Source organism: Vicugna pacos, chromosome 12 (genome assembly GCF_048564905.1).
Source record: "Vicugna pacos chromosome 12, VicPac4, whole genome shotgun sequence".
NCBI lineage: Eukaryota > Metazoa > Chordata > Mammalia > Artiodactyla > Camelidae > Vicugna > Vicugna pacos.
This window is the reverse complement of record NC_132998.1, coordinates 52814619-52842190: the sequence shown is the minus strand read 5'-3', so window position 1 is coordinate 52842190 and position 27572 is coordinate 52814619. Positions and strand designations below refer to the sequence as shown.

Sequence of the window (27572 nt, the reverse complement as noted above, 5' to 3'; positions counted from 1 at the left end):
CAATCACTGGAGAGGAACATTTGTTAAATCAAAATTTCACAAAGAAAATGTTCACATTTAATGGAAAGAATTAGATATTTTAAAAAGTACTTAGATTGAATGCCTGTCTGAAAGCTTCTAGAAGTCCTTCTCAGTCATCTGATGGGAGAAGCAGGTATCTTAAGTCATTAACTGGAGCACATCACTGTCTACCTTTACCTAAAATGAACTCAGTCAAAATTATGAAAATCTACTGTGTCCAGAGCTTCCCCAAATATTTATCCAAGAATGGTAATTTATTTAAATACACATTCCTGTGTTTGTTCAGTGTTGATTGAAAAGTGCACCACCCAGCAATGCAGTTGAGGGCTTTGGGCTGTTCAAATGCTTGAGGAACAGGCCAGGATGACGGTGGCCCTCTAAAGTCACTGGCCTTTCACCTTGGAATTTCAGAGGAGGGAGTTGCTTCCTCTTGGCCAGTGAAGAGCAAATGACTTAGCCGGGTTACTCAGTGGCCACGGATTGTATCTGAAGTGCCATCACTTCTCAGGTGGAAGGAAGGCCTTAATTACCTGGAAGAGTTGTGTTAGTGATAAATGAAGAGGGGGCACCTGGTCTCACAGTGACCACATTCTTGCCAATGTAAATATACAATCATGTTATCAGTGACGCCGAGGACAAGGATAGACGCTTAAATATAAATTACTGAACGAAGTTGCCAATAGTTAAAATAAGCTTTTCCTCCTCAAGTAACTGGGATTTGTTGACCTTACGCCATTTATAATAATTCATTTTTTACTTCTGGTTCTTCTTTTATCCACCGTGAGGTGGAATCATTGCAAGATCACCCTGAAAATAAAACAGCCATTCACCCAAGAGCAGATATCATGCGTGCAAGACAAAGTCAAGAATTCTTACTTTGGATACTGTGTTTTATTATCTATATTATGTTCAAGGAGCAGATGGACTGGTAAAAAAAAATAAATATTTCTGGCATGCAAAATGCCATACACATTTTTAAGAGTGAACTGAAATTCGTCATGTAAAGAATACTTTTATACTTGCTGTAGGAAATATATCCCTTTGCTTTCCATAAATAAAAATGTTTTAAATTAGCACATTTCAACCAAATCAAATAAAATGAAAAACTGTCAGAAGCACTGTCCAACTAATTTTCTAGAAACAGCCAACATTCTGATACAAATCAAAGCTACATATACTTTCCCCTTTTGTTACTGAAGTATCATTTACATATCAAAAAGTTAACTTTTTAAAAAGTGTATATAATTCAACAGTTTTTAGTATAGTTTATATGCTTTGTAAACATCACCACAATCAATTTTACAGTTGACCTTTGAACAACACAGGAGTTGGGGCACTGGACCCCATACACAGTTGAAAATCCACATACTTACTGAAAAAAAAATCCATGTATAAGTAAGTGGATCTGGGCAGTTCAAACCTGTGCTGTTCAAGGGTCAACCATGTAACATTTTACTCACCCCTCCAAAGAAACTCCTTACCCACCAGTAGTCACTCCTCACTCCTCCTCCCCAGTCACTGGAAACCACTAATCTACTCTGTCTATGAATTTGCCTATCTTGGACATCTCATACAAATAAAATCATACAAGATATAGCTTTTTGTGTCTTTCAAGATTCATCCATGTTATAGTAGCTATCAATACTTCATTCCTTTTTATGGCATCGTGTAGTCTATTGTATGACTACATCACATTTATTATTTATTCATTTATCAGTTGATGGATATTTGGATTTGTTTCCACTTTGGGCTATTATGAACAATTCTGTTAGGAACACTTGTGCACAAGTTTTTTTTGGTATGTGTGGACATGTGTTTTCATCTCTCCTGGCTATACGTGTAGGAGTGAAATTGGTCATACGGTAACTCTAGGTTTAACTTTCTGAGACACTGCCAGATGTTTTTCCAAAGTGGCTGTACCATTTGACACTTGTACCAGCAATCTATGAGGGCTCTAATTTCTCCACGTCCTTGCCAATAATTGTGACTATCTATAGTTTTGATTAAAGCCATCTTAGTGGGTGTGAAGTGGTCTCATTTGTTTTCAATTGCATTTCCTTAATGACTAATGATGTTGAACATCATGTACTTAACAGTGATTTGTGTATCTTCTATGGAGAAGCGTCTATTCAAACTCTTTGCCCATTTTTAAACTGGATTATTTGTCTTTTTATTTTTTGAGTCAGAAAGTTATATATTCTAGACCCTTATCAGATGGATGATTCACAAACACTTTCTCCCATTTTGTGCATAGTCTTTTCACTTTCTTGACAGTATCTGTGATGGTTAACTTTATGTGCCAACTTGCGGCCCAGATATTTGATCAGTTGCCATTCTGGGTGTTTTAGGGTGAGGCTAACATATAAATCAGTTGACTGAGTAAAGCAGATTGTCCTCTTTCCCTCCATAATGTAAGTGAGCCTTGTCTAATCAGTTGAAGGCCTGAATAGCACAAAAAGGCTGACCTTCCCCTAAATAAGAGAGCATTCTTCTTGCCTGATAGCCTTTGAACTAGGACATCAGTTTTTCCCTGCCTTTAGACTTGAACTGAAACACTAACTCCCTGGGTTGCAAATCTGCTGGTCTACATACTGGAACTATGTCACTGGCTCTTCTGAGTCTCCAGCCTCCCAGCTCACCGTGCAGATCTTGGGACTTGCCAGCTTCCATAATCACATGAGCCAATTTCTTATAATAAATCTCTTTATATGTATATGTATATGTGTGTGTGTGTGTGTGTATGTACATACATCCTATTGGTTATGTTTCTCTGGAGAACCCTGACTTGCACATTCTCCTCTGAAGCACAAACATTTTTATTTTGACGAAGCCCAAGATACCAATATTTTCTTTGGTTGTTGAGCTTTTGGTGTCATAACTGAAAAATCATTGCCTAAACCAAGGTCATGAAGATTAACACCTATTATTTTCTTCCAGGAGTTTTACAGTTTTAGCTCTTACGTTTAGGTAACTGAGATCCAGTAAGGCAGAAGGATACATACTTTGGAGCATCATTTGTATATAGTTTATGCAAAGTTAGGCTACATATTGTTTATATATTACTTATAATATATATGCTATATACTACACTATAGATTAATACAGATAAGTCAAAGTGCCAGAATAGCTATGGGAATGATTAGACACCAAATGCAGAATAGTGATTGTCTTTGAGGGAGGGAAAGGGGAATTAGATTGGTTAAAAGCAACCAGAGTTCCTATTGTATTTATAATATAATGGTCTATTAATTACATTCCATGGTAGAAGCATAGATGTTCATATTGTAATACTGTATATATTTGTAAATAAAATATGTCATAAAAAAGAAGCCAGTGCGATAGCAAGAATCATACGTGGGATGCTAACCCTATAGCGATGTCTCTGTAACACAGACTGAAATGTAGTTTTGTCACTGCTTGGTTACTCTCAAGTAGACACCCAAAGCTACCTTCTTGGTCTTAATGACTGTGTCTACTGACATTATTATTCAAATAATGTGGTGATGTTCCACGCCTACTTGATTTTATGTTGAGAAGACATATTTGTGCTATAAATATCTATTAATTTAAAGAAAGCAATACATTACTTGTTTTACTTTTTAAGACATTAATTTAATAATTACAAAATTAATATCTATTTAAAGTTTTGAAATGCCAAAGAAGGAGATAAGTGAACAAAAGTCCCTTCTCCTTTGTTCCTTCCATCTCCTGATTTTCTGGTTCTACGTCTCAAAGCTCACCACTTTTCAGGTTCTTCTGCACTCTTTCTGAAATTGTCAATGCATTTACAAAGATAAACATACACATGATTGACCTAATTTCAATGTCTTCTGTGCATCCGTGGACCTCTTCTATGTATGTCAGAGATTTGTAGATGTGGGAAGGCAAATGAGAATTAAGTACCTGGAGGTTTTCAAGACTGACTAGAAATAAATGGTTTCTTATATTTATCATAATATTTTTCATTGATTCCAAAAGAAAAAAAATTAACATCTGCTTTTATTGTGCAGCAAACAATGATAAAATCTGATAACAGTAATATAAAACTTATCATCTAGTAATTAAAACTTGATCTTCCTCTAATAATGCTTCTTGATTTCTGGTATGAATAGGGATCCATGCTAAGAAATGAAAAATAAAGTCATATTATTAAAAAAAAACCCACACAGCCACAGTACTTGAAAGGCCTCTCAAATGACTGGATTCGGGATAAAATGAATTTCAGCAAATCTGTTATTTTGATTTGAATATTATCTCATTTGTAGTATTTGGAATTGCTGGGCATCTGATACAATAAAGTACTGTAAGCCTTAACACTGGTAGTTATACTTCTAAAAAAGATTTTAAAAAACCAAACTTCTTGGTCCACTGCTTTCTAGACAAACATAACACTCTTTTTGTGTCTTACTCTTTTGGGATGAATATTTGGTAGAATATTTTGAAAAGCTGGCTGTTACACTAATTCTTTGTATTTCATGTGAAGGAATTGTGTTCACTCTGAAAATACTCAACATTATACTTATTTTGATTTTGAACTTAAATATCACAGATGGGGTGAAATACTTATAAAACACAGCAATGCCATGAAAATGGGGAAACATAATAATGTGTAATTTCGTAGACTGGAATATTGATTGCTGTTTGCATTTGTTTGAAATACTGTATAAAAGCAATTTGAAGATTAAGTTATTTGAACTTCTTTTTTCAATCTTCACTTGTCTGAATTATCAATGTGTATACCTTCCACCCAACACTCTCCATCCATGTCAGATGAGGACATTCACAGAAGCGTGAATAAGATGAAAACGAGGCACTTACGACAATCTGTTCCTGGAGTTCAGGTCCACACCTAACAGATTGTGAAAGTTCTTTAGACCTCAGCAAGTCAACATACGCTCCGGAAATCGTTTGTGACAAGAACTCTGGGGCTAAGCTTTAAGTAATCAGTATCTGGTTAGGACAGGAATCACCCAGTATCCTGTGGAGGAAAACAGCTGACGGCAGGGCCATTTGAGCTTTCCCTCTTAATAATCACGCTTTCTCATGTGCTGCCAATTCGCTCCTCGGCCGCCCTCGATAAGCGGCGCAGCATTACGGGAATCGGGGTTCGTGAATGTAAACTTCGCCAGGCTCCCCACCCCATCTTTTCCTGCAGATCGTTTCTAAGGCAAAAGTGGGCTTTATCACAGAAATCCCTTTTAAACGCAAATCCTAATGAACCTTAGAAAACTTCCTGATTCAACTGCATCATTGTTTCGTGTGTGTTGCTGGGGGGGGGGGGGGTGTAGGAAGGCGCAACAGGACAACACATCCTTTTTTTTAAACCGAAAATTGCAAAGGCCTTAAGCACCTGAATTCTATTGCTTCCATATAAAATAAGTCTTTATCTGCTAACGAAGAAATAAAAGCTCTTCTGACTGATAGCAAACGAGAATCTTCTAAAGGTCATGGCCACCGCGGCTGAGAAGCCCTGTTGAGTGCATTTGCTGTCTTGAATACAAACAACATCCCTGCAGGGACTGCCTTCTATAGGTGATCAGGTACCTCTGGGAAGGAAGGCTCCTGCGACTCCCCGTCAGCTTTAGGATCGTTCCATGGTCCTCTCCTGGTTTACTCGATTTGGCTTTAAATCTTAAAATGGCAACGTATCTCTCAAGCAGGATTTTTGAGGACAGAGAAGCGAACTGTTCAAATGTCCTATGAACAAAAGCAAGAGCCCAACCTGCTGTTGACCCTGAATTTTCTTCTGTTTGTGGCCCACAGGTGCCACCTATGGGTGGAAAGTGGCACCACCGGCTTTTCTCCAAGAGGGATCCGTTTATGAAGGTTAGGTGGAAACAATTATTTTATCTTAGAATGCTTCTATTTCTCCACTGGCAAAATTGAATACAGTCCAATAGTGAATACAGAAAAGGCAAAAACAGTAGAATTATGGGATGCCTCGGGCATCAGGGGAGGCAGGAGACAGGAAAGAGGGCGAACTTTGGTGGTACACAGACCTGGGCTCAATCCCATCTCTGCAGCTGGCGAGACCTATGGCATTTACTTAACTGGTGTCTCCGTCTCCTCATCGCTAAAGTCGAGATTATAAAATCCACCTCCCTGAGGTGGTTACAAGGAGGAAATGATATCACATAGTTGAAATGCATCTTGTACAGCACCTGGCACACGGCAGTTGCTCAACAAATCTTAGGTACTGGTGGAGTCATACCCAGTCTTTCCTAGTTTCTGGGACATTTTCCTTATTGGTATGAACACTAGGCCACGAGATGTTATCCTATACTTACACATGCTCAATAAATTATCTTACTCCCCCCATGCTCTTATCTTTGCCCCAACAACTTTTCCAGATTAAGGCTCAGATTGGGTTCTTCACTGGATAGGGACTGCCTGTTTAGAGAGCCACCCCGTAACAATAATGCTTTCTAGTCTAAACAAGCTTAGAGACTTTCAGTTACTTAAAACGCATGTGTTGTAGAAATAAGATCATTCAGAAAAACACACTTGCCCTATGCCCCTGAAAGAAATGCATTCGTAGATATTTACCCATTGTTTTCTCTCTTGCTTGGATGCCCTGCAGAAGCTCTTACTGACACACACTACTACTGCCAAACGTCCTAAAGCTCTCTGCTTCTGTAGGTTAGAAATGATACTAAAGAACCAAGGGAACAGTTTTGATTACTGTCAGTGTCGGTCAACCTCGTGCTCGGTCATACTGCTGTCCAGGAATAGACACTCACCTGTCCAGGCCCAGATGCAGAGGAGGGGCACCCACTGCTATTGTGAATAACAGTGGGGGTAACCACCCGCCCTGGGCCCACTCCTTCCCACTGCTGGTGAGAACGCAGGTGGAAAGCAGAGCAGGTGCACAGCAGGTTGCTTCTGTCCAAATAGACTGTCATGCAAATCAAAAGGGGAACTAATATGAGGGGTCGGGGGAGAGAATATGAAATGCTTTTCAAATGCACTTGAGGTTTCCTGCAGGATTCTACTTGGGGTCACGGCCTTGTTCCTTATAGGGCCTTGGCAAATGCTTAAAAATCCTTATTTAGCATCTTGGGTCTTCATTCTATTTGGTTATTGGTAAAACCAGGATTATGGCCCTGAAAAATGGTTAGGATTCAAAACATTGTAAAACATTTCTGGCCCTTTGTCTTTATTTCACAGACCTAGACTCTCTATGGAAGATACTTTTGTGGAAAAGTAAAACAAGTGGATCAAAATCCCCATTAACGCATCTAGGAAAGAAGTCTTTGGGAGGATGGTTGGATGACATTGGAATTGGCAGGGTTAGCGAGGGCAGCAAACTCTCAAAGAGCATGCTTACCAATGCTGGTGACTCCGCGACCCGCGTCAACTCCAAGTTTAAATGTATCCAATTTTTGGCGTGAAAAATAATAAGAAAGAACAAACCAGCAGAGTTTGTTCTCAAAATAAAGGCGACATGGATGAATTTCTGCCCTTTGGGAAACTGGTCCTGGTTCTGAACCCACCACGGACACTTCCTCTCCCACCCACTTCTTTCCTGCCTTCTTACCACCACAACCCAGGGTACTTTTAGGTCTTGCGCTGAGGACTTGCAAATGCCTGTGCTGAATAAGAATGCTTTTCCTGTGTAAGAACACAAGACATTTTAGGAACAGGAAAAGCCTTTCCGGTCCAACATACCTGCCCTTTTTAGGTTTATCTTAATTTCACCTTCCTGCATTGTTACCTTCCTTCATCCTCCCATACAGAAAAAAATAAAAATAAAAACACATTTTTAAATACATTTCTCATGATCCTTACTATCGCTAGACCTGATAACATCAGACATAGATTTTAGTGCCACTGTCTTGAAAGTAATGATTTCTTAAAAGAGTTTGCAAAGCGAGTTGACAGTTTATAATTTTTCTTTTTATAGAGTCAGAAACCATGAGTTTGAAAGAGAAGGCTGTAAAGAAGTTTGGCTTCAAAGGATGGGACGGTCATCTGGACCGATTTTAGGCTTAGCTTTTAATTACAAGTTAGGTTATTTGTCATGTTCTGGGTCCCAATATTTGCCTTCAGTGTTCAGTGGTAAGAGGTATGTTTATGTGGAATAGGACTTACTTTGGAGAAAATACGCAGGTGGCTAAAGTTAATGACAAACAGCAGAGACCTGTTAAAAAGCTTACCATTCTCTGAGCTCTTCCTTGGCCCCTGTTACACATTTCATCTCTGGAATTTACAATAGGGTGAGGTAAGCCACTCACCATCCTAAAAAAGGTGAACTATTTATTCAACAGATGTTTCATTCCTTGAGAAAATTCCCATTTCCAAAGAAGAAGCCAAAAGGTTGCCCATCCATGCAAGTCCTGACAAGGGATTCTTGGCAGTGTCTATATTTAGCGTCTACAAATTTTATGCATTGGGTTTTTATGCTTTAACTGTGCAGGTCAACAAATCACTGAGAAGACACCAAAGCTGTCTGCCAGATGTCGACCACTGATTAATTTGTCTTAAGTTCAGCCAAAAAGGAAGAAAATATGATGGGTGGAGCCTGAACAGTACACACAATCAACATCTGACCAACCAGGGCTTCCTGTCACCTTGGGAACAAAATTGATTGGCACTGGTTTCCTGTGTACAAGTTAAAAACCAGTAGCAACTGCAGTAACAAGAATAAAATAGAGATAAGAGACTTGGAAATTGAATCAAGTCATATCACCAGAACTTCAGCTTGAAACTCTGAGCAGAAAAGTCCTATGATAACTTTTGAGGGCTTTTTTTTTTTTCCTTTTACGTGATTTTTACAGTTAAAGTATACTGACTTCGAATTTTGCCATTTCCGGCAACCTGAAATCATTAAAAAGAACACAAGAACTAGAATCTATGTTAGGGGTCATATATTTTGCCCAAGACTCAATATTTCTCATCATGCAAAAGGTAAAATTTTACTAATGCATTGGAGTGAATTTTTGTTTCAGTTTTTACTCTATTTTGAATTATAGCTTCCTGGGGCCTTTTTTTTTTTTTTAAGGACAGTCTAAGTGTACATGCAGACTAAATACAACAAATATTGTTTGTAACCTAAACATTCAAAATCTGGAATGGTGGAAGGTGAAACAGAACCAGAATAGAACCAAAGCACCAACAACACTCACTTTTTTTTTGTTTGTTTTGAAGTTTTTTCTTACCCTCTAGGCCGCTGTTGCCATTAGCAGTAAATAGCATTCTTCTTACAGTCCTATGTGTTTGGTCCAACACAGTTCTGTTTGCCTTCAGTGTGGATTCTGACATTTTATTTCTCACTACTTTATTCATTCATTCACAAACAATCATTAATTATGCACAAATACTGCACATATATAAATATATGGAAGCACATCTCTAAGCTGAGGATGTGACAAATTAAGCAGCATGATTCATTTGCCTTTTACTTTTAAGAAACCACAGCAAGGGTCTCCAAAATGTTAGACAAAGACATCAAAGGGACTGGGGCAAACTGCTGAGGACTAATGAGATAGGGAGCAAGAATGTTTGCCAAAGACGCTGTCTTTGAAAGACAGTTTAAGTTGAGAACTGTAAGAAATGACCATTTCAGTTGTAAGAGATTTTTTCGGGGGGAAGTTAGTTCATTTCCTCATTCTATTTTTTCAACTTCAGAATCACTCTCAAATTCATTTAGTCCTTATATAAATATATATATACTTATATTTACTTATATAAATAAATAAGCATATATTTATATAAATTTATATATAAAATATATATATTTATATTAATTTATATATAAAAATATTTATATACATGTATATAAATACGATTATATAAATATATTTATGTAACATACATATGTGGACTCACATATGTACATAAAAATATAATCATATTTATATGTAAATATGTTATATAAGATATAAATATATATAAAAATATATATTATATAATAGAAATATAAATATATTTATAAATATATAAGTATATATTACATAAGGTATAGTTATATAAATATATACTATGTATAAATATATATTTATATAAGGTATATAAGTTGTAAAATACTCCTCATACTGTATTTTAGAATTCATGCAACTTCTGCTGTTACTACCAGTGTCCTGATTAAGAGTGGATTATGGAGCCGGACTTGGCTGGGCTTCAAATTCAGGTTCTGCCCCTTCAAACTGTGTGGTCTTGGGCAAGTTACTTAACCCGAATGCACATCAGTTTTCCCACCTGTAAAACGGGGCGACAGCGTATACACTTACTTCGTTAGACTGTTGCAAGGATTAACTGAGATAACATATGTAGAACACTTAGAACAGTCCTGGGCGCAGAATAAACGCTGAGTGTCTCCTTGCTGGCATTTCTGACATGATGACGGCTGCTGCACTGCTGTTGCCGAGAGGTTTTTCAATCCTGCTGCTACAGTGACCACAGCTCTCTGGGCAATCGTCTTGGAGACAGATTCTCTTGCTACTGCTCTTGCCGACTTGCTGACACTGCTCCCACCACTGTGAGAACTACTGCTGCGGCTTGTTCCTGCGGCTACACCTGCTGTCATGGTTACCAGTGGCCACTAGAGGTGGCGTGTGTGCGTGAGCGCGCGGCGGTGTGTGTTCGTTAAGTCTAGAGGGATATACACAAGATGTCAGTGGTGGTCACCTCTGGTGGTGGGACTGACTATGAAATTACTTCCATGTTTTTGTTTTGGCTTAAATGTGCTTTCAACATTTCTGCAATAAGAATGTCTTATTTGTATAGTTCATTGAAAACTGAAAAATTAATAAGGGCTGGAGAAACACTGAGGTCTCATATTTACCAATATTTTGTACTGCCTCATGGCCAGTACCACTGCCCTGGGAAAGGCAGGGTGTAGAGGGCACCCTTTCCAGGGTACAGAAGGCATCACGTATATCATCCTAGTATAAAAGCAGCAGGAGACAGGGCTGGGAGACACGATTTATTTGCCGTCGAACTGTGCGCTAAGATCACATAAGGAAGTAGTCACTGACTTATTTTTGTTTTTATTTTTATCTCATGTCAAACCTTTCCTCGTTTTTATTTCAAGAAAAAAATATTTTTGATAAGAGGAGAGATCTTTTAGTATCTTTTAGCCAAACTGTTCCCAGGAGAATGCCCTTGGGTTGACCTGTAGCTCGGTTTTGAACAATTATCCTGAAAACAATCCCCTCGGGTTCTACTAAGAATAAATAAAGCACAATGGAGTAAAATTATCCACTCAATCTGGGAAAAGCAGCTATATTTTAGTCAGGAAATCTACAACTTTTCAGTGTATTACAGTCTTATGCTTCTGTCACTAAAAATTTAGTGGAACAAATTCAGATTCCCCAGTTACTGATCTGGGAGCTGAATAGTGGGGGAAAAAATGTACCAAGAGCCAACTTGGGTGACTTTATATGCACTGACATGTTCTTGCGAAACAAATGGTTTTAATAGAACAGAGAAAATGGGGGGAAAGAAGGGAAAAGCATTCAGAACAAGCTGATTTTTTAAAAAAGAATTAAAAAAGTAACACAATCTGTTTACTGTTTCGTTTACCAACTGTCCCGAAACTTTACATGTCAAAGGGCTCAACATCTCACTCTGAGACAGATGAGTGGAATGATGTCTTTATTTCTAGACTCTTTGTCAAGTTCTAGGATGAATGCATTCACCCTTTAGGACTAGCAAAACTCTGGTTGAAGGCAAACTCAATGAGCTTGTCTCTCCTTTCTAGGGCCTGTCTAAGCCTAAATAGGAAAATCATACTTAAATAATATTGCCTCTAACGTGGACTCACGTCAGAGACTGATCATGATGACAGGTGATGTTTTCAACATGACTTTGCAGACATTGCCCAGGAGACCCCAGCTGAAGCCCAGGAAGGAACGATGCCCCCTCTCCTTCCTCATTGATCCCTCCCACCACCAACTCCTTCTTCTCTTTCTTTTATGTCTGCTTCATCTTTTTGCTTATACTTTTGTCAATTTAATTCATGAACATTTCATCAAAAATCCAATTCTATGCACAAATATCTATCATATATCTACTGTTAGCAAGACATTGTAAGGCAAAAATCAGATTTTAAATTTGGGTAGACATTTAAGGCCTTAGAAATGTACGTCCAGCAGTTGACAGCTTGGGATCTGGAGCCAGACCACCTTTATCCTTTCTATGACTCCCATGACCAGCTAGGTGCCTTGAGCAAGTGACAAAACCTCTTGGGGCCATGGTTACTTGTGTGGAACAGGGATAAAAAGAGCCAGACTGTGCTGTATTTGAGTTACACAGGTAAAGCATTTGGAACAGGGCCTGGAATGTAGTAAGTGCTCAATAAAATGCGAACTGTTATTACTATTATCATCATGGGATAGCTTGCATTTAAAACATAGAGTTCCTTCCTACTTATTTCCGTTTCCTCCTTTCTTTTTTTTTTTTCCCCCCCCAAGATTTTGATGTATACAGGGAAGAGGGTAAGGAGGAGATGGAGGAAGCTGGCCTCAGCTTTTGGAAGAAGGAATATATACATCAAAACTCCCACCTAGTGTTAGCAATATCACATATTAATTCTGTGTATTTGAGCATAGACGGCTGTCAGACTGCTGTATGGTGGGAGAAGGAATCTGAAATTGTCTCATAAACTTCTCAGGGCCCCATGCTGGATGCAACTGACTTCTAGTACCTAGCCCTGAGTTCTCCTCTCTCAGAGGGTTAAAACACTCAGACACTTACTGATTCAAAAGTCCCCTTGGATGGAGGTTTTTACTGAACATCAAAAAACTGAGGATATGAAAATAAATATATGCATATATATGCATGACTAGGACACTGTGCTGTGCATCAGCGACTGACACATTGTAACTGATGGTACTTCAATTAAGGAAAAAAAAGTTGAATTACTTTTGGAAAAAGGTGATTGAAGACTTTAATTATAATGGTAAGATAGAATATCAACTTTAGAATGGGTTATGAGGATAAAAAAAACAGGATAATTAACTTGTAAGCATAAATGATATATAACATATCAAACTTACTCTGTAAAGAATTAAAAAAGAAAAATTTATAAAAGAACTTCCAGGAGAAGTTATTAAACACTTTTTTTTTTTTTTACTGTGGTTAGCTTTCCAAGTGGCCAAGAAAAAACATATCTGAGGGTAAGTAACAGCTTCTTGAGGAATTATTTTTGGATTTATATTCATTATCAGCAGCCCTAGAAAACTGTAAAGATGTCTGAGGGGAATGATGGATGGGCAGACCACAGTCCAGCTACTTCTCTGCATTGGTGCAGAGAATCAGACCCAAAGAGTGTCACCAAAAAATGCTTCTGAAAAGGATAACCAGCATGATCTGAACGAAAATGCCAAAGGCTGAGAAAGTACCAGAACATGACATGACCTGTATTCACCTTCAGGTCTCTGATTGCCTCTATCCGAGGAAACAATGACATTGCTGGTCTGCAAGCTCTTTTCAAAACTGGGTGCTCTTGGTTAAGAAAGAAAAGAAAATCTTTCCTGCAAGGCCAACAGGCAGACAAGTATATGCAGGGCCCAGGCCCCTGCAACCCACCTCTCCACGGAGGCCCTATGCGACATAGTTGAAAACCACCGATTTAGCTCAAAATGTGGCATAAGCTATAGCTAGCCACGCATCCAGCCACGATCCTGTGGTTGAGGAACCTGGTTCTGGAAATCTATAGGATTTCCAGTTCTTTGTAAACAAGTTAGTTAACCTCGTCTCAGTGCCTTCATTAGTCAAACACCAAGCAGGGCATCTTCCAGGGCCCACATCTCATGATCCGAATAGTTTAGTAATAAATCCAGCTCCAGGAGCCCAGTGTTAAGTGAGCAGGTAAGAGCTGCTGGGGTAGAGTGGGGCCAAAAGTAAAACTGGTTTTAGACAATCACTGGAAAACTTTCTGAGTTTGCAATCGATGACTTGTTTCAGTCTGTGAGCTCTGCTTCCAGTGAGGGGTGTGGCCACTCCTTTCATGACTGAGGCTCTGACACTAACTGCATAGTTACAGGAATATCCTTGGGACTTGGACCAGGTCACCAAGTTTGTGGCTCCCAAATGTGAGTAATTTAAGTATGTAAATATATAGTAATTTAAGTATATCTGAATACCTATAGGCATTTAAATATATGTATTTAAATGTGCATGCATTTTAATATATGCATTTAAATGTATATATTTAAAAATATATATGCATGTGTTTATATTGATGTACGGCTATTGTGTGTAGTTCTATATCTGTATCTCCTCAACTCTGCTCCAGAGCTATCGAGGCTAAATTTTTCAGTTTGACTCCAGAATATTTTCTAGCTAGAAATTCTGTCTAGGTAGAAAAAAAAATTTCTATCTAGAAATGCTTCTGTCTAGAATATTTAGAAATGTTACAAATCTCCCTAAAGGGGAGTGATGTAAAATTAAATTTGGAAACCCTTCCTCTAAGGACAGTTCTCTCAAATCTAAAATGCTGTGCTTTTGACTTTTTAAGAAGTCCCTAGTTCCAGTATATCACCACCTACTTCCAGACTCTCACCATGCCCACCCCGACCACTGCCACCAACAGCAAGTCGAAAGAGGGAGGGGATTCAGCATTTATTAAGGTCTAATGCTGTGCGCCAGGCACTTTGATACAATACAAATACAAAAGGTGTAAGACCGCATCCTTATTCCAGGGAGCCTACAATTTCGTTTACTGAATTACACGGTTTAGTATTTTGAAGAATAAGAATGATTTAGGGAAAAGAATGCGTGGGGTCAAATAATCATGTTTAAGCCATGTTTCAATTATTTTACTTATTATTAGTATTTTTAGGATCTTGACATTCTATTGCCATTTGATTTTGAGCATACCCTCCCACCTTGGGACTGGATGACAGATAGCAAATATATTTCAGGGAGACTCAATTGACACCATATTCAAGATTTCATGAGACACCCTCCCCACCCTTGATTTCACTGATCACTGAAAAGGATGTACAGTCTAATTTGGGAATTTCGGTCGCTGAGAGATTCTCGCTTTCAGGGTGCACCGTTGTTTCAGCGCGCCCCCTACAGGTCATGTATGGAAGGGAATTTAAATAAGAAATCAGAAATCTTTGAGTCATCCCTTCTTAAACAATATTTGCTAAGCACGTCCCTCATAGTTCTCAAGAATTTCACATTTAATAGAAGAACTAATTGCTCTAATAATATGTCTGTGCACACGCTTCCAAAATATCTACCAGCCAAGCTCTTGGATTCAATCTGCCCAAGTAAGAGAATACCTAAGATCTCTGCCCCCCACCCCCAGTATACACAGAACGCTCCTTCGATTACATCCTTTAATTCTTATCCCTTCAACCGGAAGGAAATTCACTCTATTCTGAACTGCTCCAGTACCTAAGCCCTTCCCTTATACAGCTTTAGGCTAAAATTTCCTATTAATTTCTGCCCCCAATGTATTTAACACTCCAGGAATTATGAGGATGGAGTGGACAATAAAACACTTTAAAAGTTGAGATAATACACTTTAAAGGCTGGTTTAAAAGTAAAATAAACTGCTTCTACAAAACAGTGACGGCAAAGCAAGCCATTATTACCACAGTCAAGATTGTAAGGATCATCTGGAACAAACAGTTGGCTGGAAGATTCTTCCAGAAAACTTTCATGATCATCGTTTTTAAAAAAAGGTTGAAGTTTCAAAACGTGCAGCCAGAAAGTAAAGACAAAGATAAGGCTAGTCATCCACACACAGCTTTACAGAATGTCCAAACATGAAGAAACCTTGCCTCTCCTGGAGAAACTTTCAATCTCGGTATCTAAGACCTCTGTCTAGATTTCTAAGCCATTATTTTACATTCAACTGCATGATGCTTCTTGCCCAAGTGTCTTGATGCATACTTGTCTTGTAATAACAGGTTCAGGATAGAATCTCTTTAATTTTACAAGACTCTTCATTAGACAGGAGCAGGCAGGCCTTAAACAAAATCTAAAAGACTCATTGGTCACATTAAGCAGTTGGAGAAATTAATCATCCAGAAATGAAATGGCAAGTGGGAAGTTTCCCATGTCTGGCACTTTCTGGAACTAAATGGACATTTCAGAGCTGAAATAAATGAGTAAGGCTAGCGCTGGATTATTTAATCAATATTTAAAGAACCCCTACTACGGGTGTAGAACTAGGAACTGAGGAAACAGAGGAGGATGACGCGCGTGCGCGCGTGTGTGTGTAAGCACCTGTAGGGTCAGGAGAGGGGAGGAGGGTAGTTTAGAGACAGTTTATTTCTGGAGGTCTTTGTTCTTTCTATGGATAGAATGTGGGAAGCAGGAGGGAATTTAAGGAGAAGCGTACAGATCTGGAAAAGCTTCCTTGAGCAACGAGACAGCGAGCTAACTAGGAAAAGAACAGACTGGGGAAAAGATGCAGTGGGAGGGTCCATCAGAGACGAACGCGCCTAAGGATGCACGCTTGAGGTCTATGCCCTCAGGGTACATGGCAGGTCTTTGCCGTACTTTTAACATATTCACTCTCATAGGTCCTTTAGCGCTTCCTCATTTTTACTCACATAATTGCTTCAAGTGGGTTTAAAATTCCAATTTGTTTATCAGAATCCTTAGGTAGACTAAGGATTCTGTCAGGAGAAGGGTACTCTTCTGAACAGAGACTTAGTAGCAAAATGCTAACGTAGGAGCCAAAATTCAACAGCAAATAAAACATAGCAAGAGTGAAACTAATCACTCAGGAGACTGTACTCAGAGCAGGAAAATGAGGGTTTTTATAACCCCGTCTTAGTGCCCCCTGGTGTAGTGTGACATCAAGGTCATGCAGGAAGAGCAGCTCTAAGACCCTCAGGGTGGTTCACCAGGACAGGCAGCACCAGGGACTTTTTTAAAAAAAATTGAAGTACAGTCAGTTACAATGTGTCAATTTCTGGTGTGCCGCATAATGTCCCAGGCATGCATATATAGACATATATTCGTTTTCATATTCTTTTTCATTAAAGGTTATTACAAGATATTGAATATAGTTCCCTGCGCTGAGAGACTTCTGTCTGTGGGGCAACAGAATGATAATGGGGATCATCTGCTTTTTTTTTTTAAAGTAATTCTTTCTATAAAATGAATCTAGTTTTACGAACTGTTTCCTTTTCTCCTATTGAGATTTAACAAGTATTTATGGAACATGTAGTATGTGTCAGGCATTGTGCTACAGACACCACCCTGTTGGGGGGAAATCAGAATCAGGAGGGAAAAGCAGGGAAATGAGAAGTGAGGCAGGCGGGTGAAAAGGCTTGGAAGACGGAAGAATTACTAGGCTCATACTGAAACCTCTGATTTAGGAAAAAATTGGCTCCTAAATAAAAGGATGGAGATATTATAAGACATATTAGGCAATAATAATTTCGCTTGACACACTGTCCATAAAATGACAGGTGGATTTAGTGAGAAATGAAAACGATCAGAAGCTAAGCATTGTCAGAACGCACATCGTATTTGAAAATGTTCACATCAATTTGTTATTTCTCAAGTTAGAGCTCTTTAATGACTACAATGAAACCTTTCTTTAAAGTACCTGCCAAAAGAGATCCTGCTTCATCTACTAGAGAGGACAAAAATCATTATGGATTTTTTTTTTTTTTTGCAAAAACAAGCGCTGTCTTCCTTTTCCCTAGATGAGACGAGCTAACAACGGCTTCAACATGCAGTTCTCCACTAGAGGGCACTATTTCCACACAGTACTGCCACCAGATGGGCTTCCGTTGGGCCAGCTTCACAGCACATCAGAGATCAGAGCCCTGCCACCATGTTTCGATTATACCCAGATAATCATGACGCACTGCTAAATGGAAACGACACTTTAACGTCTGTAATACACTTACAGGCGAAAAACCAAACAAATCCATCCGTTGAAAGATAACTTTGCTAAAGTCACCTGCCATGGGTGAGCCGTGATTTTTCAGTGTTTTGCTTTAGAGGTCATGTATCAACCGCTGGGAGAAGCTGATGAGAACAGAGTGGAGCATCACTTCACAGGAAAACAAGGTTCGAGCAGCCCATTCAGTGCAAAGAGTGGGACCCTGAGCTGTAGCTTTATGACACATTTCAAATAACTCCAAAAGCAAACGTCTCTGCCTCCAAGGTACACTCTCCTGACACAGTAACTGAGATTCCGAGCTGGTCTCTCTCAAAATAGGAAGCAGAATGTACTCTGGGAATTGTCTGTGCCTGCCCTGATTAAAATGCTTCTACAGAAAAGGGCGATTTTACCTACTTCTGTTAACCTGTACACCAAGATCTGGAACATGGTCCCCTAGCCGAGACTTGAAATCTCACTTCAGAAAGCACTCCATTTAGCACTCTCCCCAGTGAGACTCTAATTTGATCACACTCAGAGTGTTGGGCGAACGCAAACCTCAAACAATTCTACCACTATAACCTCTTCCATAGGGTCAGGGCGAGAACTCCACAGAGACGCCAGCATCATGCAGCTAAGGGAAGCACGTAATTCTCTCTAAAAATGCGTCATACCCTGTAGAATGGCTCTAAGAGTCCCAGAAGGTAAGTGGAGTTTGCCCCCCACCTCTCCACCCCCCATAGTGTGGGCGGGAATGGAGACCACCTCGTAAAGCTGGACGCCGGTGTCAAGGTCAGGTTACAAGTTGATGGATGTTGAAGGATGCGGTGGGGGGGGGGGGCGGGCCGTGTGCAGAGAAGCCCCTTCTGCCTGCATCTCAGGATGAGGGAGCCTGTGTGATGGGTGGTCTGGTGGAAGATACAGCGGTATGAGGATCCAATGGGACTTAGTCCTGTTACTCTGCCAGGGGCCACAAGTGGGAAACTGAGGAAGGTGGAGAGAGGAAATAGCTATTACAGTGATGGCTGTCAGAGCCGCTTCCAGGTCTCTCCACGCTTGGGACTTGTTCACAAAGGCTCAGGCATTTCTGCTCAGACACTCTGCTCGGAGACAACGTAGTTCTGTGCTTGCCAACAAGTGATGGCCAATTTTTACTTTTCTAGGCAGAACCCTGTTACATTTAATTCCTTAAAAATAGATCTTGATTTCTGTTCTGCTCTCCCCGGGTTGTATCCACTGCCATTTTTTTTCATTTTCCACTGTTACCTTTTGTCTGATTTGCCATTCATTTTGGGGCAGATTCCAAAACTTTTGCTTCTGTGTTCTCAATCCCAATGGGTTATTTTTAAAAATAAATAAAGAACCATTTGAAGTTTTTTTTCTAAACCTTCAGAACCCCAACCCACCTTTATAAAAAGGCAGTCATGTCTCTCCTACAAATAAAAGGGAAAACAGCTCGATGTTCACCGTTAATGAAGGGCTGGTGCGTGTCTCCAATGCCTCCCCAATTACAGCCCCATAAAATATTTTATAAGGCTATGATCCCCAAAATACAGAGATGCCTAAAATGTTATCATCTGTCTCATCTAGGATGAGGCAGAACAGAGTGGATACGTGCAGACTGTGGAGCCAGACTGTCCAGATTTGAATCTTCAACTCCACCTTTATTTCTTTGTGATGTTGTGCATGGTGTTTGGTGGCTCTGAGTCTGTGTTAGCTCCCCTGCAAGATGGGCAGAAAAATAACACCCAACTCAAGGGATGTTGTGAAGAGTGTATGAGACATACACCGGCCCCGTGATTGGCATATGGTAGGTCAGTGGTCAGTGCGTTAGCTTTTATTATCTGTCCTCTCTTCCCATGCACAGGCAACAGCTCGCTGCAGGAACACGAACATGTACCCGCCCACCTCCCCTGCCCACCACACACAAAGCAAGATGGGCTCAGTCATTATCCAGGCTGTCTGGACAATACAGAGACCTCCCAGCCACATCCCTTGAGAGCACTTCTGACTCGAGCTTTCTGGATTACTGCCTCCAGTCTCCCTCTCCCTTCTTTCCTATATTCGTGTTTGCCGTCTTGGTCCTCTGTGTGGGATTCCCACCGGGCTTCCAGAATGGGAACGACCAGATGAAAAAACAAACAAACAAGGCTGGCAATGAAATGGTTCTCCGCCTCGAGTATTCTGAAACTACCCCACAAAACTGAATTCTACCTGACTTAGAATCTGTAAGACATCTTGAAAGCCAAGAGTGAAATTTGCCAAGAGGAAGAACAGCATGACCCTCCAAAATGCGCCTACTTACTAAACATGTTGATGCCATCTATCTTCACTTATTTTCCATAGAATATAGGAATGTCCCCTGTTCACTGCCCCCACTCCCCCACCACAGTACCAGTTAGGACTTCAGCCTCTAGAACCAGATGGCTTGGGTTCAAATTCCATTTGTCATTCTCACACCCCGGTAACTTACTATCATGTTATTTCAGCAGTAAATGCACCTCTCTGAGCATTAGTTTTCCTCACTGCTGGAGGGGAATACAAATCCCTTGTGAGGGTTAAACGAGAGAATGCACGTGAAGGGTCACTCAGTCTTACTGAGTTGTCACCTTTATTGCTGTTACTTGGAATTAAATTAGGATTGACTGCGGAAGGGGTGTTTGTTATGACGCCCGTGATGTCAGGCTGAGCAAAAGAGTTGTGGGTGATGGACTGTGTTCCCTGGTGCTGGTCCCAGGCCCCACTCACACAAGCAGTGTTTATCTGAAGGAGGCAATGCGGTAGGTATAGAACAGCCCGGAAAGAGCAAGGAAACCAGGCGCATACACTGAACTCTGCTATAAAGCGTGTTCTAGCCTTTGGCAAGTGCACTAATGCTGCTGGGCCCCCCGCCACCATCACCTTCACGGGGCTGGTGCCCTCCCCTCCCCTCCCCCTGCTGCTGGGATACTGGCTGTGGACGGCACACAGCTTCACAGTCTTCCTCTGCGGATGGGAGCAGCCTTGGTCCAGAGGTGCCTGGGCGGTTATGTCTCCAACATCCCCCAGGATGGCCTGCAGTCAATGGCTGACTTCCACGGGGAACAGATGGTCAGCCCACTGGCCTCAAGGTGGACCGACTCATGCTCTCGCTCTCCCTGTGTGGCTGGGCTGAGGCCAGACGTCAGCTGGAATCGCCTCTTTGCTCAGCTTCGTTTCCTCTGTCCCCTACCTTCTCTTGGGCTTCTCCTGACAGCTTCCTCCCAAATCACTCGGACAAGAATCCTTGTCTCAGCTGCTTTTAGGGAACCTCCCCTAACCCCTGAAAGAGAGGATTCTGGGCCTCAGTTTTACTCCCCAGAAAATGAGGGAGTTGAATCCATTTTCACAGATGGGTTCAATTCGTGAATACGGAGTTTACTTTACAGAGTATATTCATCTACTTGGCAACCTGATCCTCCGCTGTACATATCATATGCTCTTTTCTTTACTTGCATCTCCAAAGGGAGCTCAGCTGAGAAACAGTTAAGTATATGTATCTCCTTAGTTAAAATTTCTACAATGAATATATGCATGTTCGTGTATAACTGAAAAATTGTGCTCTGCACTGGAAATGGACACAACATTGTAAACTGACTATAACTCAATAAAAAATGTAAATAAAATAAAATAAAATAATAGAATTTCTGAGCACCGCAGTGCTTCTCTGCTAGGGAGAACCGGGCACAGAAGTCACGACATCGCACCTTGCCTGGAGGAAGTGACAGTCAGCAAAGGCTTTGAGTCTAGGTGTTGAATACTCAATGGTTTCTCCTCGAAGCCTGTGTTTCCTTGCTTCCATCACTGCAGACATTCTTCTGGCTCTGAGAAATCTCCCAGGCTCAGCCAGGTTGCAGCCCCCAAGAAAACCTTGAAATGCCCGTCACCTGGGTGCTGTATACCATCATTTGCACAGTATTTATGGGCAGCCACACAAAGCATAGCACGGTGCCGTTTAAGTGAAGTTGGAGAATGATTACTCACTGGGTATCAGCAACCCTCGGGGGCCTGAGGAGGCCTCGGTTGTGACCGAAGGGAAACCTCCATTAATGTCATATTCCTGCAGGTTCACTGACTGACTTCTGAGGCACATGTAAGTCAGGAGTCAGACTTCTTATCACGAGGCTAGCCTTCCTCGCTGGACAGTTCTCTAACTGTCTTTGCGTACTTTTCACTTCTAACTGAAAATCAAATGAGAAAAATGAGGAAATAAGGTAAATCTATCTGGTGACTTCCTTTCCCTAAAATCGGCTATTTAGTCATTCAGTAGCCTAAAGGGGAAACGGCAGAAACTCGTATGTACAAGTTCTCTGTCTTCTTCTATGGAAGAACACATATCATTCTAGGGTCCGAAGGGGATTGCCTGCTTACGGGGCATTTGGAAGCTGGCTTTTGTACAGTTTCCATAAGAGTGACAAGCGAGGAGCTTGAGGAGAGCAGGAATGGGACAGAAGAAGGGACAGGAGCTAATTGTGGCCTCCTGCTGTTTCAGCCACGTGAACTTCCTTGTCTGGTTTGGCTGTCATAAGGCCTGGGCAAGGCACCTGTGGTTCTCCTCCTCACAGATGAACAAGTTATATGCACAGTAGGTGTGGGGCAGGCACCTGAACGTACCCCCCAAATTTGCACACTCACCATGGGAAATTAAGTCATTTGTTAGAAGGGAATAGATTTCCTTTGATATTAATTTGATATTAATAGCTGTTAAATAACATTGAGTGGCCCAATTTATAAACAGGATCAGAAAAACTGTAAGTCAACTGACGCTTAAAAAAATTATTTACAATGTCAAATGGGAGGTTCAACTGTATGAATTCAGTTAAAAAATAAGTTTCAACGTTCCTGAGTTAAAAAATATAATGACCTAAACAAGCAATTCTCCAATGAAGAAATACAAATAATCAATAGACACATGAAAAAATGCTCAATATCACTAATTATCAGAGAAATGCAAATCAAAACTACAATGAGGTATCACCTCACACCAGTCAGAATGGCCATCATTCAAAAATCCACAAATGACAAATGCTGGAGAGGCTGTGGAGAAAAGGGAACCCTCCTACACTGCTGGTGGGACTGTAGTTTGGTGCAGTCACTGTGGAAAACAGTATGGCGATTCCTCAAAAGACTAGGAATATGCTTACCATATGACCCAGGAATCCCACTCCTGGGTATATATCCAGAAGGAACTCTACTTCAAAAAGACACCTGCACCCCAATGTTCATAGCAGCACTATTTACAATAGCCAAGACATGGAAACAGTGTAAATGTCCATCAACAGATGACTGGATAAAGAAGATGTAGTATATTTATACAATGGAATACTACTCAGCCATAAAAATGACAACAGAATGCCATTTGTAGCAACATGGATGCCCCTGGAGAATGTCATTCTAAGTGAAGTAAGCCAGAAAGAGAAAGAAAATACCATATGAGATCACTCATATGTGGAATCTAAAAAGAAAAAGACAAATGAACATAAATACAAAACAGAAACAGACTCATAGACATAGAATACAAATTTGTGGTTGCCAGTGGGGAGGGGGGCAGGAAGGGACAGACTGGGAGTTTGAAATTTGTAGATACTGACAGGCATATGTAGAATAGATAAACAAGATTATCCTGTATAGCACAGGGAAATATATACAAGATCTTGTGGTAGCTCATGGGGAAAAAGGATGTGACAATGAATATGTGTATGTTCATGTATAACTGAAAAATTGTGCTCTATAATGGAATTTGACACAGTATTGTAAACTGACTATAACTCAATAAAATAAAATTAAAAAAATATAATGGACCTAGTCTAGGCTTGTGGAATGGGATCAGAGAATAAAAAATAAAAGGAATACTAGATTTTCTTTTCCTTCCCAAAGGCACAATGCCATTTTATGCTGCTTGTTAATTTTCTGGTATCCTTTGAAAAAAGGTGGAACGGATATTATCAGACCTGTTTTGCAGATTGGAAAACCTACACCATAAGAACTTAGCTGACCTGCTGAGTCATTCATTTAGCTCTGTAGTTTATCATTAGGCTACTTGCTTTCATGGAATTCTGAAAATAAAAATATGAGATCCCCAAATGTAGAGCAACACTGATCAGTTAGGTAACTCTCTGATGTTTCTCGAGCGTTTATGATGTGCCAGGACTACAGGACCCATGGGAGACACAGAGCATCTTGAGCCTGTGCAGAGTCCTTCAGATTCTCACAGGCTGGCGAGGGGACAGGGAAATCCACCAGCAATCAGTGTCAGTCCCTTTCAGAAATATTCTCTAATTAAAATCACTGCTGGAGGAGCGGTGCAGGTGAGGATTCAGAGGTGTTAAGACTCACTGAGGGCTGTCACAGGGGTCACGGCCAATGGTAGAAGGCAGGTTTCATGTTGGGATTTGCAGACAAGAGACAGATACAAGGAATGTGAAAAGGGACCAGGCGAGCAAAGGTGCACGTGTGGACAGGAACACGGTACACTGAGAACACACTGGAGGGAGCGGGAGGTTTACTGGGGGGGGGGTCACAGAGGCAAGCAGGTTTGCAGAGAATGACCAGCGCCAGGCAGTACAGGTCCTCTAAGCGAGGTGCTCTGTGCCTTATCCTGTAGGCAGAAAGAATCTATTGAGGATTTTTACTCAGCATCATAACATAACACAAATATTGTTATAGCAAGGGAAATCTGAAGAGTGTATAGTATGAATTAAGGGAGAGAAGATGATTAGACCAGGCAGAAAAGGTGAAATATAAAACACAGACTAGTCCTGGTATCATTTTTATAATCATAAGACACAATATTTTAATATAAAAATATTAAGAGCTGGGTCCAGGATGATGGTTACAAAGAGACGACTCGATAATGAGAAAAATCCAAATGGCCAGAGTCAGTATGACCTGGTGACCAGCTGGAAATAGGGAGAAAGGAGGGAACCACTATGCCCCTCACCTTCAAATCCTTTAATCTTCATAACTTTCAGGGTATATTCTTTGCACTCAGTCAAGCATATGCAATTAGTCTCTACATTTTGCTTATTTTTAATTTAAAATCATGTTTTATTATCAGTAATGTCAGAGTCATAGATTCTCCCCAGCCGGGATGAGAGATTTACATGGCATGACCCAAAAGATTTTGGGGACAAGTGACTCAGAATGCAGCCTTTATGGTCTCACAGTGATGTTAATGAAGCCAGACTTTCATGCAATAAACAGAGGACCATTATTTCATTCCAGGATCAGGAGATGGAAGGCTATTTTAAAGGCACTGTTAGAATATAGAAACATAAATTAAGTTTTAAGGTTTAAAACTCTCAGGAAAGTTTTGTGACTGTACCGAACACTGTATAGCCCTCATAACTTATCACTCTTAAAATGCATCATCATGCCGTCCTGGCAGCGAATTATGGCAGAAAACTGGGGTGACCACAGGGATAGTGGAATAAGCAAAGTGTTTCACTACAACTACTGGACGTTAACCTGAGAATTATTCATTATAACATTTATTCATTCATTTAAGCATTTATTTCCAGGAGCTCTTGCTTTTTAGGAACTACGTTCTATATGCAAGAGACAAAGACGATTAAATCACAAAGGTGCTCTCAAGGAAGCTTCGAGTCTACGGGGTAAGATAGATTAGTAAATGGACATTTTACCTACCCTTAAGAAGTGGATAAATACTGTAGGTGCACAAGGCCACGGGACGAGGGTAGAGGCGAGTGGAGGTCGGGGAGCTGAATCGGTGTTGGCAGGTGGACCAGATGAAGGAGGGAAAGGAGACTCGAGGGAGGTTGGATTGGCTTCCGAGAGCAAGTGGTGCTTGAATTTCCCTTTCCATGTTCCTTTCCTATTCCTCCCTTCCGATCCTCGCCTCAGGACCTCTTCTTTCTGGGTCATCCAACCACAGCCACTCCTTCTTACCACCTTTTACATGGATGAATCCTAAAGCATTATGTCCAGCTCCGCCTGCCTCTCTGACAAAACTCTGAAGTCAAGGGGCTAAAGGAGTGTGTGTGGGCTTAAAGGCAGTCACCCAAGAACTGGAAATATAATGTCTTAGAGACCAAAGGAAGAAAGAGTTTCAAACAGGGAGGAGGCATTAGTGCTGGATGTGAAAAGCAATGAAACATGTGCTTTGGACCATGGATACGCTCGGTGAGCATATGTGAGAGAAATCGGGAGGATGGAGGTTGGAAAAAGACCAAAGAGGCATCAGATATACTCAACTCATGTGAGACACGAGTGAGAAAGGAGGGAAAGACAAGAACCAGAGGAGGAATTGGGTTAAGGGAGTTTCTCTAATGCAAAAGAGAACCTGTTTCTTATGCTGAGGGTGTAGCATTAGCAAAGAGAGGGGAGCTGAAAACAGAGGAAGAAAATTGATGGAGTAAGTTACCAGGGTTGGAGGGCAGAACCTGGAACCCTCGTGGGGGAAGAGCTTTCTCCCGCTCTGAGATGGGAAAGAAGTAGGGGGCGATGGGTGGCATGCAGGGATGTCTGTAGATGAGGGAATCCTTTTAATACTGACCACACACTTGCTCCCTACAGTCCCCTACGTGGACCACAAAGATGAGCAAGACACCAACCCCGTACTCTCCTTTCTCACATATTCACTTCATTTAAGTGAATTAATGGATATTTAACCTTACGTTCCTTGAAATTCAAACATGCTCAGCAGTGGCCTCAAAGGGCAGGATGCTGCGAATAAGTACTCCCGAGAGCAATGAACCACTGACCTTGCTTAGAATCCGTGGTGCATGATGATAAAAATTACTCTGACTCTTCGTCAGTTTTATTATCATCTTTAAATCACCTATAGAAAATGACCCCCTGATCACTTCCATTTGAGCGGAGCCTGCCCTTCTACCCCACCGGTGCTCAGACGCCTACTGCAAGGCTCCCTTTGAAGCAAACAGAAAGGCACGAAACTAACTTAGGTAACAAGAGTAGAAGAGCCTGAAGGAAGTGAAGAAGTTAAGTTTAACCCCTTCAGAAGAAGAAGAAGCAAGCGAGGCCCTGATGGGTAAATGACTCATCTGAAGCCACTCGATCCAGAAACAACAGAGCTGGGTCTGGAATCCAGGTCTCCTGACCCCTGGTTGGCCTCAGGGAGAAAGTTCCATCTTGTCGACCTTTCCAGGCTGTAGCCCAGACAGCAACTTAGTGATATCCGAGTAAGAGAGTGGCCCATGGAGACCCAGGTGGGTTTGTAAAGAAACCAACCAATGTTTTGGGGAGGAGGCAGAAGGGATGACCTGGCTGTTCTCCACTTCCTTGTTTTGTAGTCAAAGCATTCGCCTTTCAGAGGACTCTGGAAACCACTGCGAAGTGCCTTTCTCTTCCCTTCTCGTCATTGTTCTTTGACGATATTTTCGAAGATATCTGAATGACCAACTAGGTTTTCTACAGTTCTTAAAGCCCCATTTTCTGAAATGATGTGTGTGTGTGTGTGTGTAAATGGGATGGGATCTATAATTAAAATTTGTATACATGATCTAAAAACCTAAGGCAACAACAAGGACAGTGACAGGGAAGGGAGACACAGGAACATAAGAGGAGAATGAATCAGGGCACGTGCCTTGGGAGCTCCCAGTTCCCCCAGCACCCTGACGGGCAATGTTGGACATATTAATCTTATCTTAAGTATAAACATCAAGTTTCTTATTTCAAGAAATTCCATGAGAAAACTTAACTTAACATCCTGGAGAAGTGACGAATTAGCCCTTCATTTAAGTGCTTT

The 27572-nt window shown here is 40.8% G+C and overlaps 1 protein-coding gene across 1 annotated transcript in view; it reads right to left on the bottom strand.

The window, feature by feature from the left end:
- PTPRR (protein tyrosine phosphatase receptor type R) overlaps positions 1–27572 on the bottom strand; it is a 226657-nt gene that overhangs the window by 60219 nt on the left and 138866 nt on the right. The gene's annotated exons all lie outside the window — the stretch shown is intronic.